The sequence below is a fragment of the Protopterus annectens genome, chromosome 4.part0, assembly GCF_019279795.1.
Source record: "Protopterus annectens isolate FY-2018-M chromosome 4.part0, PAN1.0, whole genome shotgun sequence".
Taxonomy (NCBI): domain Eukaryota; kingdom Metazoa; phylum Chordata; order Ceratodontiformes; family Protopteridae; genus Protopterus; species Protopterus annectens.
In genome coordinates, this window is record NC_056733.1 from 1,353,421,169 (window position 1) to 1,353,436,132 (window position 14,964).

General features: G+C 39.0%; 1 protein-coding gene across 1 annotated transcript in view; it reads right to left on the minus strand.

Annotated features, from left to right (window-relative positions):
- SLC26A2 (solute carrier family 26 member 2) overlaps positions 1-14,964 on the minus strand; it is a 316,527-nt gene that overhangs the window by 15,010 nt on the left and 286,553 nt on the right. The gene's annotated exons all lie outside the window — the stretch shown is intronic.

Here is a 14,964-nt window from a genome sequence, read left to right on the forward strand (position 1 = left end):
CTGAGTGTGTCTGCCAGCATATGTTGGAATTGCTGGGGATATGCGTTGCAAGAAGAAAGTGCCTGGAGGACATCCCCCATTCCACACTCTCATGGCCTCTCTGCCCAGCAGGTATGACCGTGTCCTCCCCCTGCTTGATGTACCAGACTACCACCACGTTGTCTGTCTGAAGTGCTACAGTCCTGAGAGGGAAATAGTCCTGGAAGGCTTGCAATGATAGTAGGACAGCTTTCATCTCTAGGACATTGATGTGCAACTTGCTCTCCGAGGGGGACCACGTGTCTTGGACCATCCTTCCCTGAAAATGCCCCCCATCTACACAAGGAGGTATCCATGATCACAGTGGCTTGGGGCTGCGGGAGACAAAAAGGTCTCCCTAGCAGAAAATCCTTGGACCAGAGCCACCATGCTAAGTGATGCTGGGAGACTAGAGATATTCAGATTGCCATGGACATAGGGTAAAGCTGAGCCGACCACTGTACCACAAGGGTCCACTGAAGCACCTGCATGTGGTACCTGGTGAGGGGAACCAACTGAACAGCCACCGCCATCGACCCGAGGGCTTGAAGAATCAGGTGGGCGGGGACACTGTCCCGATCCAAGAGGAGAAGAACTTGTGCCTGGATCACATCTACCCTGCGCAGGGAAAGAGATGCAGTCTCCAATACCATGTCCAGAAGAACCCCTATGAATTCTGCTTAAAAGAATGTAGCCCATTTCACTCAGTCCACATCTACCATACCACAGTTCTTCACACTTTCAAAATCAGACATTTATTGCACACAATCACACTATCGGTAACACACCTACACCCACCCTCTTCTTCCCTTCCTTTCATGTAACTACACTTACATCTTCTGTTGTACTCTCATCTTCCTGTTTCTTCTACTTTTCTCTCCATTATCAGATTATAAAACTGTGCATGTATACTTACTTTTTTTAAAAAGTAGCATTTCAAGGGATTAATCATTTTCTTCAAATGCCTTATTTTAAATATTTATTTTTCAGTTACCAGAGATGTGTAAATTTTTAGTTGTTGTTAGAAAACAGTTTACCAATACATTGAATTAGCAAACTTTACAACATATTGTTACAAACCAAATTAATTTATTTCCTTACATATAATGTCCTACATTGACTCTTTCTCTGTGTAGGTATTTACATTCTGCTTCAGTTTTGTACTGTAAAAACTGCATATGTTAGTAACCTAATGGAGCTACAACAGTACTTGTGGTAATTAAATGGATCACAGTTGTATATTTACTAGTGCTCATCACATCAGCATTCATAGGATAACTGTAAGCTAAACTGCTGCATTCTGTTTTCTTTATTTTATCTGTAAAATATACTGTAAATGTCTAGAACTTGCCTCCCAGAGCAAAGAGTAAATGGGCCATGGTTCAGTGTGGGGTCCCATTGTGTGAATGTTATGTCCAGTGGGGCCATTGCGGCTGATGACAGGAGATTCTGTCTAGCAGTTTAATATTATTTAACAGCAATTTTAATAACAGCTTTGTGGAAAGCAAGCAATTATAGGTTGAGAGTCTGTGGCAAACAAGTTAATACAAGATTAGTGGTACTGGACTACTCTTACACAGGTGAATTTAATTTTTCTGGGCTCCCAAAATGCTCGCTACCAGGTTGGGAACCATGAAAGTGCTGATAAAACTCACAATCTTCTCTGAGGATCATTAAATTGAACCACTGAACTTGGGAATTCCCTTTGAACAAATGAGTGAGTTTACCAATGAGGTTGCTCAACGTCAAGTCATTTCTAAACTCTGTTTAAGTTACAGTTACTATATTGTGCAGGGGGTTCCATCATTCACCAGTTAGCAGACATAAGTAGTTTTGTACCTTCTTTTTTTACAAGTACATCATGTAACATGTACAACATAAATTAGAAAGGTTGTCAAGCTATTTGAAGGGTTTGCAACAATAAGCAACAGTTACTAGAGTTATGTCATCCAGCAGTTAACAGAAAGGAGTTGACTTGTAGTACCAATGTGATGAAACTAGCATATCATTTATAATTACAGGCCTGTTTTCTTCTGTTTAACATGTCAAGTGTGAATGATTGGATCGAAGACCTTACAAATACAGGTTACCTAAAGTAGTGCTCAATTTGCAAAAATGTGCAATTGCTGTGACATTCTTCCTACGAACAGTGAAAAAGGTAAGAAATACAGAAACTTACCAAAAATGGTACACACTGATTAATATTCAAAGGAAATCCACTGAGAAATCAGCATAGGTTGGCTTTTTTTTGGGAGTAGATACGACACCAATATATGCAATGATGTAGTCGAACTTCCTGAACTGCAACCTTTTCAACGTTTAACTTATATTCTAATGGTACTTCCTGAACTATCAATAAAAATGAGGGTGTCCACAATAATTCAACACTGAATTTTCTACCTATGTACTTGGACCTCTCCAATACAAATTTATAAATCAACAATCAAGCATACAAACTAAAGACATTGTAAAGATGATTTAGATTCTGCTATGGTATCACATTCTGGGAGCAACAAAGAATGGGACTCTTAGGGAAAGAAATCCTACTATCAAAAATAAAAAAGGGAGGGATATTGCTGGTAGGATCTCCCAACAAAAAAGGAAAGACATGGATGGTAACCCTACAGCTCAGCGACTACTTGAGTGAATTTATCAGATCTGTAAGAATCCATGTCAGATGAAGTCCAGTAAATAGGTAATAATTCAGTGTAATATCCCACATGGTCCATCTTTACCTGTCTCTTACGTACCAGTTATACAGGCATACCACCTCTAAACAACTGGGGACTGCATGCTGCAGGGAATACAGAATATGTTATCTAAGGTAAATGATTTACTGTGCCTTTAAAACAGTTTATTTATTGACATCTGATTACCAGGAAAGTTTGATTGGGTAGATGATCATTTTCAGCAGGGATCTGGGGAGAAAAGCTCCAAAGTATTACAAAAACCTTTTAAGAACAATAATTCACAATCTTAAAACAAAATACAAACATATCTTCATTTTAAATAATTATACCAAATTAGACATAATATGAAAGTCACTAGTTATGAATAGATACAATGTAAATGACAAGTATTTAATATTTAGAGAAAATTTTAACCAGTTTGGAGAAACTAAAGGTAAGTTAGTATAATACTAACAGAAAGTACAATATGAAGTGGGAGAAAAAAAAGTATTATGGCATATTTTGACAGAGAGTCAGGGGAGAAAAACTGATTGAAGTAAGGAAGTGAATGAAGAAAGGGGAGAAAGGTATAAATAGATACTTGCTCATGTTTAGGAATATAGTTTATCCTGGGGCTGAGCATGAACACAGACAGATTTTGGCTTGAAAGTCTTTCAAAAAGGTTTGAAAGGACTACAGGTATGGAGTTCCAGGCCTTAGCAACATGTATGAGTACAGACCATGCCAGCAGATTTGACAGGTTTGTGGACAGAGAAAAGCTTTAGGTCATTGGATCGTCATGACAGAGTGGGAACATAGTTGTACTGAAAGATATTTAGTGCTGGGCATGCAGATAGATGCTGGATAAGTTTATAGATATTAAGACTTACCTAAGAGATGCTAAAATGACTAACATTAAAACATTATTTTCTGATATTAAAAATGTATTTTCTAAGTGAACTCTATGTTTAGTTATTAATTGCTGGTGGAGTAAATGACTTGAGGAAATGATGTCGGACTTAACAAGGATAGCCTCACACATTAATGCCCGAAGAGAGGAAAAGGGCTTTTAAGTCATATTACCAGCTACTACTCCCTTCCCATCACTCCCTACTTATAAATAGAAACAAGCTAGTACTGTTATTAGTGAGCTGAATTGTTCATCACTACGATCCACGTTGGAATACACTGCATTTGGGATTGCTACAATTCGCTATTTTGGAATGTGTAGATTTCATTTCGGGCACCCTGGTACTTGTATTACTATTATAAAACACATTAGGGTTTATAGGCTAAAAGGAAATTCTAACTGTAATGGAGGTACTAAATTACAGTGAATTAAGTTTATTTTAAGTAATACCAGGGCTCTAAACAATTCTGCGGTGATGGTGCTGCGGTAGCGTTGTCACCTCACAGTAAGACGTTGTCCTGTTCAATTCTCAGCTAGAGCGTCTTCTGTGTGGAGACATGCGTGAATGGGCGTATCTTCGTTGAAGGTTGTGCGTCAGGGCTGGCAACTCGGCACGTAAAAATCTACTGCCAATTATTAGCGGACCGGAGTTCCGCTGTGGTGACCCTTAACTGGGAAAAGCCGAAAGACCCAACAACAACAACAACAACCAGGGCTCTAAACAACAAAGAAGATGCTACCCAAGTCAGAAACATTTTACTATCAGTATGTAGTATTTTAAAAGGCCACTAGGTGCCAGTATTGGTTTGGTTTTGACAGCTTTGAGGTTCTGAACATGGTATAGAATTTTGTGGAATGTAAAACTATAATGTAGTTAACATTTTTTTCTTAATTTTTTTGTGCATTTTTCCATTTCTGGTGAATTTTGAATTAGGGTTGATCTGTGTTAGTGCATCTATACAAACACATATAAAATTGACACTTTTAACTTGTCTTGTCATTATGGAAACTGTTAAATGCCAGAAGTTTTTTTTCACTACTAAACATTAATTTAAGAAAACTCTGTGTTGTGTTTTATAGAATTCCAGGTCTGTAGATAGGTCATCTGGTACCCTATATAGTTAAATCAAATTACCACTGACAATATGCTTCAGTCATGACCATAAATGCAGCATCAGTATTCAAGTGACTTCAGACAGCAATGCAGGTACAGCAGTCAACACCTGCCAAACGCCCACCCTTACAGTTTTCATCTAGGGAAGCCACCCCTTCACTCTGTGCCCTAGTTATGGCACTGCAGAAGTCCATCATTGAACACTGAAGAATTTCAAAATTTCAGCTCTGAACTACCTGCAATTATGGTTTCTTTATACACTGTAATGGTATAGGACTTAAACCACCAAACAGTTTGAGACTATTTTTTTTCACAGAAATCAAAGAAGGAATTATGTTAAAAAATGGGAGTGGTTAGTGTTTTCTCTAAAATGCATGTTTCCAAGTCAGAAAGACAGTATCTTAGAAATATTACTGTTTCTCTCAGTAGAAACCATTTCTGGGGTATCTGCCTGCCAACCTCTAGTCAGTTACATCGCATGTTTTAAGTGGAGAGTACCACTATGGGTAAAGGCATATGTGTTCTAAGATTCCAATGAGACTGTTATATTAGGGTTTTACTAGGGTATCTGTGATTGCACAGTACAGAAATGTGCTAACTGGCAATGAGGAAAAGATGTTCTATTAATGTTTAACTAAGTTGGATTTCTTTTTCCCAACACTGAATCCTTTACTTCATTATACACCCCTTCAAGGCATGCTATCAACAGGCATACATTACATATTCCTTGCTAGAATAGAACTATTGATAAACTGCTGCTTAAAAAGAACCACCACTGATTTTAAGTTTTCCGTCCAGCTCTATGAATTTAGGTACGTTTGCTGTTAGGATTCTGAGAATAAATGTGATATTCCAAAGCACCATATGAGAAAATTTCGGCTAGTCATACTTGTGGAAACAGGAAGTCTTTGTTCAAACATACTAGGAGTTTGTCAAGGGGCAATGCCAGTAGTGTAGTCCTTGAGGAGGCCAGTCAACAGATCACACTGGCAACAGAAGGGCAGAATTGTTTGCCAAAGTGTTACTCATTCTTGACAATAAAGTGCCAAAGACAAGGAGTTGTTCATTAACAAAATTTGCTCATGCCAATTAATTCCAAAATACTGGAAAAGGGACCACACAATATTAAGAAAGCTTCTGTGCTTGGCGCAGACTGGCTTAATTCTTTAAGTGTAAAATTAGGGATACCGTCAGCAAGTTGCTCAGTGCACATTTGAATATATGTCCCTGATGTCTGGAAGGTTGCAACAGTAATCCTGATTCCTTTACTAGTACAGCCCCCCCCCACGGTTCTGTGCTGAGACCTCTCCTGTTTGGCATCTGCTTCTCTTAAGTAAATGGCAATACCAAAGGGCTCTGGCTTAGGACCAGTCACTGAATCAGATTTGTCCCAAATAAACAACTGATGCCAAAATCATGGACTGAATCTACATCACAAAAAAATGAATTACTGTATCCTTTGAGAAGTCATCTACCTCAGGGAACTACCACATCAATAATAATACTCCCCTATGAGTTGACCCAGTTTAGAATTGGGGAACTTATGAGGACAGTGACCTAACTTTTGACTAACGTGTCTACTGTCATAAGAAAGTCCTTCTATATTGCACAGATTATAATCACAGGGATAATGTCTAGATCTAGGGACATCATTGCCCCCCTTTAATCAGCCCTTATTAGGACTATAATTGAGTATAATGCCTCCATTGGCATAAATCTGTTCAAACACATGCAACAACTGGAACACCCACAGACATACATACCTGAAAGGATACAAGGCCTAAACAATTTGTTCTGCATGGACTGACTCAATCCATTGTCACTATAATTGGCATTCTATAGATTGCTAAAAGATGACCTGTGTCTGGCATACAAGGCATCCTGCAACCCAAAACTGATAAATTTTCTGCACATAAGAAAGTAAAATGGTATAAGAAATACTTGGGATTGTGATTTAAGCCTCTTCTGCAATATCAACAGAATGGTTTGGAGGGACAGGTATATCTCGCAAAGGATACCACTGCTGTGGAACATACTTCCCATCCACGTAAAACAAAGCTCGTCCCTGTCCATATTCAAACACAACCTGTATTTATGGATGAATAGAAAATTTAGCTCAGGACTGCCCAATGGACAAAGTCAGCTCCTAAACACTTTATCCCATGCATGGGTCCCTTCATACTATCTATGGTACGATCCCAGTTATTCTCACATGGGCCATATTGACCATGGGATAAGTAAGAACAGTCTAACATTACTTGTATAGGTTAATTAAAGCACCAAAATTGAAATTGGCTAAGCTTAAAATGGCCCTCAAAGGCAGCTAGCCTAGTACTTAGCTATGATCCTATGATTTACATGGGTGGGGTTTCCCAAAACACACAAAACTACAGGCCCATCTTACATGAATGATTGGGAAATGTATGAGTGGGAATTATTAAGCTTTTAACCTAACACACTACACAGGAAGTTGACAGCTTTAAACATGAATTCTCAGAAGACGGTTCATAGGTCATGCTTATCAAACCAGGAAAACCTCTTCCAATTTCTGTCTTTAATGATATATCTATATATATGGGGGAGGGGTGACTTACCTAGATTTATCAAAGGCATTGAACCTCATTCTAATGTTGCTTATTCTGAAAAAAAAGTTGTTCTCTTCTGTTGCTACCCCTACATATAACACATACAGGTGAAACAAATGATTAAAGGCCAGGTACAAAGTGTAAAAATTGAGGAATGTTGACTTCATCCATTTCACCACTACTGCACTCTTGCTACATTCCACACAAAGTCATACTATGACATGTGGTTTAACCATATGACTGTATGTTTTCCATCTTAATGGTATTAAAATAATATAAATACTTGAAACAGTCAGTGCTGACATTTCCAAACTTCCCAGGTAGAAGTTACATGGGCATTACAGTAACATCAATGGGTGAATTCCTAGTGTAGCAAGGAATATGGAGGAAGATGCAGGCTTGCACTGACAATGAACTTGTTGCTTTGGCTGTGCTACAAGTATGAGCAGAGTGTGAGCAGGAGATTAAACATGCCATTACTTTAAAACATTTTTGATAGAATGGATTTACTTCTAAAATGAGGATATTGTCTCTTAAAGAAAGTACAGTTGTGTAAAACCTTACCATAACAGTAGATGTCCTTCCCTTCAGTGTTGCAGTATTCTTTACCAAAGGGGTCCCATGCCAAGGGCAGCCCAAGAGGAAGCAGTAAAGAGAAGGACATCTACTGTTATGGTACGATTTTACACAACTGTACTATGTCCTTCCATATCCCTGCTGCAGTATTTTTTTACTAAAGGGAGATTATAAAAGCTATCTGGGGTAGTAATAACCATGCAATTTAACAGCAGAAATCTTTGACTTTACATTTTGTAACAAAAATGTGTTTTTTGGGTTTTTTTTGTCTGTTTTCCATGCATGCTGAACAATGTCATTTTTGTAGTATAGTACAAGTCAGTGACTTAGCAAGGAAAACTGAAACTAACAATGTACTTCAAATGTTAACAGAAAATGTTTCTGCTGCATAAGGACATCACAGAATGTCTAACACACAACAATGATGCTGTGTGACTTCCGCTGTGTATAATGTTAAATACATTTGTAGGCTAAAGACATTTCAGAAACTTCTTACAAAGAATATTAGGGTCCTAAAAACCTTTCTTGTATTGAAAGATTAAATAAATTACATTTGCATTGTATTTACTGAAGATTACACAGAGGCAATTTAATCCTACAATACAAGTGCAAATCTGATAACTTGTTATGTGCTTCCTTGGGGATCAGGTTTATGCCTCTCTGACCACTGGGGCAACTCTAGAACTTGAAAATTTGTTTGAGAATTTCCCCACTGCTCTAGCAAAATTTTCCCTACTCAATACAAATGCCACTCTTGTTTCTCCCCGAAAAGAGGCTTCTGGAATGGTAGGACTAACCCTGTCAACAAAGTGTAAATAAAAAAAAAAATAAACGAATAAAAGTATTTTCTATAATGTTCAATGATGCAATGTTGGATACAATAATCAGAACAGTGGCTCAGCAGAATGCTCTCTCCCGCACAGCTCAAATGTCAAGGGTTCAATCTTGACGTCTGTGTGGGGTTTACATGTTCTCTCTCTGCCTGCCGGGATTTGTCTGGGTACTCTAGTTTTTTTACCCATTTGTGAAACATGCTACCCTTACATAACAGAGTAGTTACCCAAAAACCTTTAAAACCAGTACGGCTGACTAGAAGGGTGAGTGTAAATTATCACTTGGGATATGTGAAGAATATCACATCTATATTACATAATCGAACTTTTAAAAGTTTGAACGTCATATGGTTGACACCATATGATCGAACTTTTAAAAGTTCAAAAATGTAATAAAAAAAATAAATCAAAGAAAAGACCTACCTGAATGGTTTAAGCAGGAGGGCAAGCGCCCCTGCACCCCCTACTCCCTCCGCTCTTTAAATATACCAACTCCGAGATTGCACTACAGTGCAAAAAAGAGAAATTTTCCCATTCCACACTGTACGGAGATCTCCGGTGAAACGTTCAAACTTTTAAAAGTTTGATCATATGGTGTCGACCATATGATGTTCAAACTTTTTAGTTCGACATGAAATAGACCCAGGAATATCTACTTAACTTGTTTAATCCTGAACAGCAGGAGGCTAATTAACACCTTTAAACCACACAAACGTTCAACAGAGAAATGCCACAAGATAATATAACCTTCAGATACACAAATATAATTTTAGCACTTTTGTCCTTTTATTGTATCTGAACTTAATCTTCTGGCATTTTTCTGTCTAATGCTTGTGTAGTTTTAAGTTTTTTCTTCATTCAGTGGCATCCTTGTTTTTTAATTAACACCTTTAATTCCTGATATCCTCTAAGCCAGGAAACCATTTGCTTCCAGAGAGCTTTGCTCCAAAATCCTTTACTGAACACACACTTTATTAGATGTATAACATTTGATAAATGGTGCCGGTTACAAAAATGTAAAATATAGTTTATCGGTAGACAATGGGCTATGCACTGATGTTAATAGAAAGGTCTGTCTGTAGATGCTGATTTTATATTGCAGATTTAAGAAAGAAAAGCTGTACTGTGTTTTTTCACAAAATACTAGTGTTATGGTGAAACAAAAGGTCATATCTCTGAAAATTGCAAGACAGATCCAAGATGGTGAAAAGAGAGGTGGCGAAGGCTAAGGATAAGGTGTACGGTGAGTTGTACGAAAGGTTGTACACTAAAGAGGGAGAAAAGGACCTATGTCAACTGGGTAGACAGAAGGACTGAGCTAGGTAAGATGTGCAGCAAGTAAGAGTGATAAAGGATAGTGAGGGAAACGTACTTACAAGTGAGGAGAGTGTGTTGAGCAGTTGGAAAGAGTACTTTGAGGGGCTGATGAATGAAGAGAATGAGACAGAAAGAAGGTTGGATGATGTAGGGATAGTGAATCAGGAAATGCAACAGATTAGCAAGGATGAAGTAAGGACAGCTATAAAGAGGATGAAGAATGGAAAGGCTGTTGGTCCAGATGACATACCTGTGGAAGCATGGAGGTGTTTAGGAGAGATGGCAGTGGGGTTTTTAACCAGACTGTTTAACGAAATCTTGAAAATTGAGAAGATGACTGAGGAGTGGAGAAGTGTATTGGTACAGATTTTTAAGAATTATATTAGACACAAGCACTGCAATATCACCACAAAGACAGAGTAGAATGCGTGTTCAGCAAATAAAATCAAAATAAAAACAGCGAAAATGAAACGTAATAAAATACTCCACGTGGAATTAACTGTGCCGGAATCCAATTAATAAAAACAATAGTAAAAATAATTTCTTGGTCACAGAAACAGAGCAGACTGTATAAAACGTAATAAACATGATAACTGAAATGGCAAGGTATAAAACTCAGAAACTTTAATAAAATAAAATAAAATACAAATACAAATGCAAACAGTAGTGGGTACGCACTTTCACACTAACAGGTTCATAGGTAGATAACTAGGCTATCTGCCCTAGGGCATTTATAAGCCTAGCCCGAGTGTATTTGACTTTCGCCTCCCTATTAGATTAGCCTACTGTGCCTCTGTATAGTAGGTCACAGAAGGTAGCCCTTTAAGATTAGTTTACTGTGCCTCTGTCGAGCAGGGGCACAGAAGAGATCCTAGGGGTGAATTTGCGATTTCCCATCCACGCGTCCAGATTTCGCTTGAAGAGGGTCAGCGAGGGGCTATGTCTAACATGAAATGGTATTTTATTCCAGAGTGAGGGGAGCCTCTGGGAAATGAATCTGTCCCTCCAGCATGTCCTATTTATTTTTGTGCTGAGGTTTAAGTCCCTGGAGCGTGTAGCTCTAAGGGAATTGGATTTTTTGAGGTGGAGCATGTCCATTAATTCTGGGTTAGACATGGCTTTGTACATCAGGCATAGATCGCCTCTGAGTAGGCGGTAAGCAACTGAGTAGAGCTGGAGTTTCTTTAGTCTAGCTGCATAGGACATCTGTTTGTAGCCCATGATCCTCTTGATGAGGTACCTTTGGGGTCTCTCCAGTTGCTGCAGGTGTCGGGTAAGGTACATCCCAAAAGGGGCATTGTATTCACTTATGGGCCTGATGAGTGACGAGTAGAGGGGCACAATGACCTCTCTTGATCTAGATGCAAACTCTTTTGTGCTATGGTGGGCTATATAGAAGATCTTTCTAACCACTTTGGCAACGTGATTATCAAAGGAGAGATTACTATCTATGTTGGTCCCCAAATCTCTAATTACTTCTTCCGTACTTAATGGATTACCACCTATGTGGTAATTTGTGGGAACTTTGTTTTTCCCAAAGGGGATGACTATGCACTTTTTAGCATTTAGCTTGAGGCCGTGGTTCTGGCACCAAGCATCCGTCTCCGTGAGACCCTTTTGGATAATGCTTGTGTCAGCTGGAGAGTCAATTATGGCTCCCAGTTTGCAGTCATCTGCGAACTTTGTCAGCCATAGTCCCCCCGTGTTAGCCTGAACCTCAGAGAAGTATATACCGAATAAGAGAGGTTGTAGAACTGAGCCTTGTGGGACGCCACTTGTAACTCGTTTGGATTTGGACGTGGCACCTGCGATTCTGACCATGTGGGTTCTATCCCTGAGCCAGTTTGCAACCCATCTTGTGATATAGGGGTTGATATTTAAGCTGGTAAGCTTATTTATGATGCCCAAGTGGGGTATTGTGTAGCAGGCTTTTGCGAGGTCCAGGTAGGCTGTGTGGACTACCTTGCCCTCATCTATGGCTTTGGTAACTGTTTCAAATAAATCAGCTAGGTTTAAGAGGCAAGATCTGCCCTTAACAAAGCCGAATTGGGTAGGGTCCAGTGTCTAGAGGCTCCCAATGTCTTTGTTTATGAGTTCCATGATAATACATTCCATAGCTTTACAGACCAGACTAGTCAGGTTTATGGGGAGATAGTTCCCGGGGTCCGTTGTCACGCCACCTTTGTGGAGTGGGACCACTGTAGCTGTACACCATTCTTTGGGTACATATCCTGTAGTAAGGCTAAGTTTGTGCTTCTTCAGACCCTAATACAATTAGCCAAGTTAGCATATTTAAAAACACAACATAATCAATGGCAAAATGCAACCAATTAAAACAATTAACAAAAAAAAAAAATTACTTAAATAAATCTCTTGATGCCAAGATGGGTTTTAAAGAGACCCTATCATTAAGGCCAGGCTGCTTATCAGCCTGGAACCGAATAATCCATTGCAGTTCCCTGGTCTCAGCAAAAGTTCCAAAAATCAGCTAACCATTCACTATAATGAATAAACATCATTTACTTAGCACTATGTAAGGTCTGTACATGTTTTTATATTGGCAATACCAATCGGATGTTATCTGAAAGGATTAGGGAATATATTTATTGTATACAAACCAAGGACAGTGGTAATGCACTTGCAAGACATGTGGTTAACTCTGATTGTTCACATAGTTTTACCTTTATGGCTATAGAAGAGGTTCATTATAGTGAATGGTTTGGTGATTTTAGAACTTTTACTGAGACCAAGGAACTGCAATGGATTATTCAGTTCCAGGCTGATAAGGCTTAAATATGTAAGACTCGTACAGGATATGTTCAAGGGCAGTGTGACAGTGGTGAGGTGTTTGGTAGGAGTGACAGATGTGTTCAAGGTGGAGGTGAGATTTCATCAAGGCTCAGCTCTGAGCCTTTTCTTATTTGCAATAGTGATGGGCAGATTGACAGACGAGATCAGACAAGAATACATGTGGACTATGATGTTTGTGGATGACACATTGTGATCTGTAATAACAGTAGGGAATGGGTTGAGGAGACTCTGAAGAGGTGGAGATATGTCTACAGAGGAGAGGAATGAAGGTCAGCAGGACTAAGTAGAGTATGTTTGTCTGAATGAGAGAAAGGACAGAGGGATGTAAGGATTCAGGGAGTAGAGTTGGCAAAAGTGGATGAGTGTAAATACTTGGGATTAACAGTTCAAAGTAATGGTGAGTGTGGAAGAGAGGTGAAGAAGAGAGTGCAGGCAGGGGGGAGTGGGTGGAGAAGAGTGTCAGGAGTGATTTGTGACAGACGGGTACCAGTAAGAGTGAAAGGGAAGATCTACAAGATGGTAGTGAGACCAGCTATGTTATATGGGTTGGAGAAAAGACAGGAGTCAGAGCTGGAGGTCGCAGAGTTAAAGATATTAAGATTTGCATTGGGTGTGATGAAGATGGACAAGATTAGAAATTAGTACATTAGAGGGTCAGCTAAGGTTGGATGGTTTGGAGACAAAGCCAGAGAGGCGACATTGCATTGGTTTGGACATGTGCTGAGAAGGGATGCTGGGTATATTGGGAGAAGGATGCTAAGGGTGAAGCTGCCAGGTAAGAGGAAAGGATGAAGGCCTAAGATAAGGTTTATGAATGTCTTGAGAGAGGACATGCAGGTGGTTGGTGTGACAGAGCAAGATGCAGAGGACAGGAAGAAATGGAAACAGATGATCCGCCGTGGTGACCGCTAATGGGACCAGCCAAAAGAAGAAGAAGACCCAAGATATCACTGATGGAATTGCTCACCTGTTCAAGAACTTTCCACTGATGTATGACAATATGTGAAAGCATACTGCTGTTTTCTGACATTGTTGAATCTATGTAAATTATGCATGCAATAATTTCTCAATAATTCAAAACACTATTAATCTATAAAATCATCTGTGTCAGATACCAAGTATCACTTGCAACATTGTGTACCATAAAGTTTTGTATAGGATAGCACCCATCTGTTTTCCTGTAGGTCACAAAGCTTTTATGAAATTAATGTAGTTACGATGATATAGGTAATAGTCATCAGTGCTTTATCAAAAGCATATTTACACCTTAAAATGTCTTCACATTACCCATCATCTTTTAATATCATTTTAACTAATGCCCACTAAATAAATACACCATCCCCAACATGACAGAATTGCACTGTTTTTTACATTAGTAATGAAAACACTGAAATACATCCTATTTTTCATAGCTTTTTGTAAACACGTCATAAAAAACTCCAGCTCTGTACATCCCATTTTGACCATTTCACTGTCATGCTTAACAAATCATGTCAACTTGTAAATGCTAACTTGCTGCTTTAGTTTTATGTATGTACCTTTACCAAGACTTCATAAATTAGACTTTGAAAACAGTCATGAGTACAGTAATTTAGGAGGGGTCTACTTTATTTCCACGAAAGCCGAATTGCTCGAATACAACTCGCGCAAACCATAATGAGCGAAACATGAATACTTCGAACGCACTAAACAGCGAAATTCGAAATCTCGATCTCTCATAGCTGGCCAACCCACACTGCCTGCAACATACTACCTACAGAAACACAGTAAAAAACAACACATACACACACTAACCAAAACCCTACTTCTAACCCTAAAGTAAAGCACCAAAACCCTACTTCTAACTGTACACTAAACCCTACATACACAACTATCTATGCGCTATCCTTAACCCCTCCCTAACCTTAAGGTCCATAACTACCGCACAATTACCCTACTGAGCTATACCCAAACAAACTAAATATTCCACACACATACACTTAACAAAACTCTACACTAAACCTTACATACATTACCTATCTATGCACTTACCTTAACCCGCACCCTAACCCTAAGGTCCGTAACTATCGCACACTTACCTTAAGGAGGTATTCCGCAGATGGGCCAACTATGCAAATTTGATATTTCCACT